The following is a 5,615-nucleotide window of genomic DNA, read 5'->3' on the forward strand; positions in this document are numbered from 1 at the left end:
GATTATGTTGTCACAGATTTTTTTTGCTTTTATGATTTTGAGGCATATGTAACCAAAAGACACTGGATAATGGTAATAATTTTGTTTAGTCTTTCCACAATATCTTGCAGCTCCACTTGTTGTTACAGTTTCACTTACCTGAGAGAGAGCTGTAGGTTGTGAAATATCACTTACTGTATTTCCTAATCTATCTGTAACCATCTAGTTGTGTAGAGACCATCTATATTCAACAAAACACAAAAATCAATAATATGTAGTTTTGATGAAAGTAGGCCCTCAGAAAACAAAACCAAAAACAAAGTCGCAGCCAAACTGTATATTATGTTGCAACTTTTCCTGTTTCTGTGCTGATTCTGTTGTGACAACAGACTTCAGCAACAGACAGTGTGACAGAGACATCTTGGGATATCAGCTCTTCAGTTTGAGCAGCTTTTTTATCATTATTTGAACATCATCAGTTTTGTAAAACATCTTGTACGTCGGCAACACTAACTCAGAAAATTCCCTCGCTAATTCTTTTTGAATCCCCGAATGCTAGATTCCTTTAGAATTATTTAATTTTTATTACTAAAAGAAAGAAACTGTAGGACTGAGATCTGAAAGGAAGTAGACTATAACCACATAGCATCTTTCTTGACTTGAGCCCCCGATTTCTGATCCAGAACTTGGTCCTGAGTTCCCTGAAGAATGGACAGAAACCAGAAAGGGGAGAAGCACACTCAGAGCTGAAAGGCAGTTGATGTGTGTGCCACACTCTTGCCTGCAGTGCATGTTCATTACCATTTCATTGCTATTAAGTTGTCCATGTGGCCACACCCAGGCCACATGTGTAAAATGATGATTTAAGGGACCTATATCCTGGCTAAAAAGCAGCCCATTAACAGGGAATGTGGTTGGCAATGGACACAGGGTGGCAGCTGCACATGAATTCACACTCCCCCAAGTCTTTCCTCACCACAGTGTTTTGCATCTTGGGACTCTGGAATCCAAATGAGTCTTCCTCTTACATTTAGGTCCTATTTATTAAATACCTTGAATATACATCTTGAGTCTTTGCTCTTTGATACCTACTCTCGAGACTCTTGAACTAGAAGACGCAGTCAACTGGGAGATGTGAAAACACCACTGAGAGTGTTTCTGAAAGAGCTAAATTAGTATTTATTCAAACATCTGCTTCATGAAACATTGCCCTCTCTTCTTAGCTACCTATCTAAATCAAAGTCCTTTTTTGCCTAGAGATACTAAAATGTTTATTCTTATCCTTATCCTTATTTGCTGCAGAATTTACCACTGATTTTCATTTGTCATCTACTGTCTGCATTTCCTAGCTCATAATTTATAACCACTCTGTGAAACTCTCAGTTTTTTATAACATTCTATATATTTAATATGAGAGAGACGCTTTTACGCCTACTAGCATTTCCAATGAGGACACTAAGGTTTTATTATGAGTGTATCAGAATGCATTGCTGACAAGCAGAAAGTCACCAATAAATTATTCAGGTCATTCTAAGTGGATATAAAATCTTTATATACAACATATACAGCATTTTTGGGGGGTTTTAGCATTTGAGGCTTTAATCTAGTTTTAAGCATTACTTTTTTGTTACATGGATTAATTTTTCTTCCCATTTTCTGCATAAGCAGAGCCAGGTGCATTTAGATATCATGAAAGACAAAATAGAAATAAATAATCAAGTACATAAATAAATAAAATTAATATATTTCATTCTCTAACAATAACCAATGAGTAGTATTCTGCACAAAGCACTGCTGGGAAGTACTTCATCTTTTCCAAATCCCAAGACTTGAAGACATGGAGATATGTTGTGTGGCCCATTAAAATCTGACTACTACAGCATTCTCTATACTTCCCATGTTTATAATTATTTAGGATCATGATATCATGTACATCAAAGTTTGCCTTCAAGTCAGTTTGTTTCACTGTGGAACACAAGACACATATTTGCCCGTGAGTGGTGAAAGTCAGCCATTGCATTTCTAAAAAAGGGAGAAAGGAAATTAAATGAATTGTTCAAGAAAGCCATTGTCCATGCTTTGGAATAGATTATTTGTCAGAGTGGCAATGAAGAGTAAAATGTGTGTGATGAGTCCAATCTATTGTATAGACATCAGCACTACACTCATGATCTGTTTCTTGGGTTTGTTATTCTGCAACATAACACTTAAAGACATAGGCCTGACCTAGGGCTTTGTGGAGCAGGAGTTTACAACTTGCCATCCCAGGACTACAGCAGATCAGCGTTACCCTCAGACTCCCTGCATGCAACGCACTACCACTGAAGAAAGAAATATTGTTCTGGAATCTGCGCTTATGTTCTGGACAATTTTGGGATATATATATATTGATAAAAAAGAAAAATATTTGCATGTGTTACCAAATTAGGTTTTTATTTGAGAAGTAAAACAAGATGACTATAAGGTATGAATAAAATGATTAATAGTAGTCTGATTACAGCCTCTTTTCATCCTCCAAAAACCCAATCTTTTCTCTTGTTCATTAACAAGGTTAAATTTTCAAAAGCTGTCTGGAATACTGAGTGCCATTTTGAGTGTCCAGCTTCATTGTGTGTTTTAAGACTAAATTTTTGGTATTTCATAGTCTCACTGTTTTATTTTTAAGTGTTCAGAAATATATTTTAAAAAACAGTCTGAGAACAGTGGATCAAGTATTATATGCAATGCCAAAGACCCAGAATAGTACTTATATCTCCACTGAGATAACCGAAATATAGGTCATCTGATTGTAAACATTAGAAGCAACACTTACATATGATAAGATTAAACTCTAATTATTCCTCAAAAGAAGTGTTGTTCCATGAACACCATTTAGACAAGCATGATGAGAAAAATCACTTCACACTAGATACAAGGGTGTTTCTAAACTGTTTTCTTGGGTCTCAGTTTTCATGATTTATAGTCTGGCTTGACTGTCCAAAGCAAATGTTGATGGCTTGCTACAACGGATTCAGCCTTTGATACATATATGTTTCTGTTTGGGTTTCACTTAGCTCTGGTTTCTAACAGATGTACCAACCTGAACCCCCTTCTTCAAGCCCAGAGAACTGACCTAAGCTCAAAAATTCATGCTAAATTTTGGCATTAACATACACAATAACTGTACATGGCCTTCTTCTAATCTCACCAACCACTCAGAATTTTGGATATTTCATTTTGTTTCTGACCACCAAAACTGGGGAGAGAGGGAGAAGGAAATCTTTCTTGTCTTTTAAAACATATTTATAAATATTTTTTGTTTCCCTCTAAATGGATTTCTTTCCACTGCTGAGAGAATCTATAGTATCTATGATGTTATGAATGCTGTGTTCTTTCCCATATCATTTCTTGGGCAGGAAATTCTCAAAAATCAATAAAAAACTTATTGCAAGAGTTCTGATAAAAACTGCATTGTCTTAAAAAGGAAGACATTTTTTTCCTGAGTTTCTTTTGCTGGTGATATTTTAGCTGCTCAAAACACTGCACTGACTATAAAACGTAGGTGGTTATCCACTTGGGAACCTCCTCTGTGCCTTCCCAGGAGTGCAGCATTTTCCAGCGATGAAAAAGCACTGCATTTCAAACTATAGATATTGGGGAGTTGTTTGAGACCAGTAACATAAAAAGTTTAATGGCCACTACATTTCACTGATTCTTTCTACATACATTCTTATTAAACATTACTCAGATTACCTATTTGTAATAAAATTAAATAAACACTCCATCTAGTGGCCAGCACGTAGCCCTTTCTTATAAGCTTCCCTGATTATTTTGACAGGGTCTAATATACTTTTTCTCATAAAAACAGCACATTAAAATACTTTGCATGAAAAAAAAAAATCGCAAAGCACTCTAGAGATACCTGTTATCCCAAAGCAAAAATGAGATACATCATCTAGTAATATTTTCTTCAAAACTCAGAAGAATAGTAAGGCTAGAACAAATTTTGTTTCTTCAACAGTCTTCTTTAGAAACTGGACCAGATGTTGCTCAGTACTCATATTATTTCCATGGATCTTTCAAGGAGCATTCTCTCCTTATGGTTTATTCAAAAGGCGAGGTCAAATTTCATTTAAGGGAAAATTTTTGTATTATCATTGGACACTCACACAGAGACGAACATATTGTATTTAAAGAACCATATAAAGAAATTCCAGATTAAAAACCCAAAGCATTCAAAAAATCTGAAAAAGAAGACTTGGAATCTAAGTTGTAAATTACAGCTTACTCTGTGCAACTGAAAATTTACATGATTTTGGAAAATTCCTAATTAAAATAAATCCTTTTGTTAAAACAGAGTCAAAATGCCTTGTGTATGCAAGCATTCCTTGTTGCTAAGGAACTGGATGTCTAAGAAAGCCCAAAGATTTTGCTTTGCTTTTAAAACCAATAAAGTTGAGTTTTGTCCTTAGCTTGACTAACAGCAGGTAAAGAAACAACTGAAAACCTGTCCAGCATTTGCCTAACATACTTCAATGTAAAAAAATTCTTCTGGAATAAAACTTCACAAGGTTACTTCTGGCCTTTTGTATTTCAGTGAAGAAACAAAGCCTCACTAATACTGATTTGCTTACTTGGTAATACAGGTTCCAATTTCCATGCGTTTTAGCAGTCTTCTAGCTTAAGTATTTCAAAGCTGAATATGGGAATTTAAAACTCTCCATTGCAGAGATACGGAGAATAGCTACATAGCATCCCAAAATATCAACAATGGGCAATCAGTGCTGAGGCACAAGAGGTGAGAAAGACTATTGCCTACTTAAGCTGAACTTCTGTGAGTCGGTTTGTGGAGAGTATCTGATGGATTTGTATAATTTTCTCCAGTACCTCCTTTCATTTAAAATCAGGTGTACTTCTTTTGCTAAATAAACAGTCATATCTGTTTAACAGATCATTGCCAGGTTTTGTCCCTAATCTGAGAACACTTACTGCATTTTATTTCTGTGTAGTCTTTCATCTACAAGGAAAGTATTCCCAATTACCACGAATGCCTCTGTAATAAAAATATTTATATTTGAATCTTCACTTTTTGTCAAAATGGCAGGAGATGTAGCTTCGAGGTGCACCTCCATATACTCTTTATTTTTTTTCTCTGCTCAAAACAAAAGATTATTTTATGAGCAAAATGAAAACTCTAGCCCTTAATCTTTACTTGGGATTTATAGGGTTTCTCAGATGTGGGAAAATTGCTTGAGAGCATTGCTTGTGTTTTCACATTAAATCTCTGACCATTTTGAAGTTTCTCTGTCACTAATGTTGGTTGGTTTTGTTTTTTTTTCCTGAGGGAAGAAAAAAAAATTAAATCATTTACCAACATAAACTTTAAAATTCTCTCTCCCCACTCTCATAAATAGGCTACCTTTTTAACTTTGCATTTCTGAGATATGTTATGTTACAAAACACTGTGATTCCTGAGGTGCATGGTCAGTCTCATATTACTCATTGCTCTTTTAAAGAATACAGCAAAAAGTTCAGCAAGCAGATTCAGCACGTAGTGACTACTCAGAGTACTCAGATGTCCAAAACAGCAGCTTACCAATGCATGTGCTAGTAGATTAGAGATCAAAGTGATCCATAAAACTCTTTTCCCAATTTTC

The sequence above is a fragment of the Empidonax traillii genome, unplaced genomic scaffold, assembly GCF_003031625.1.
Source record: "Empidonax traillii isolate 1590-97213 ecotype Southwest subspecies unplaced genomic scaffold, ASM303162v1 scaffold314:size1482489, whole genome shotgun sequence".
Classification (NCBI taxonomy): domain Eukaryota; kingdom Metazoa; phylum Chordata; class Aves; order Passeriformes; family Tyrannidae; genus Empidonax; species Empidonax traillii.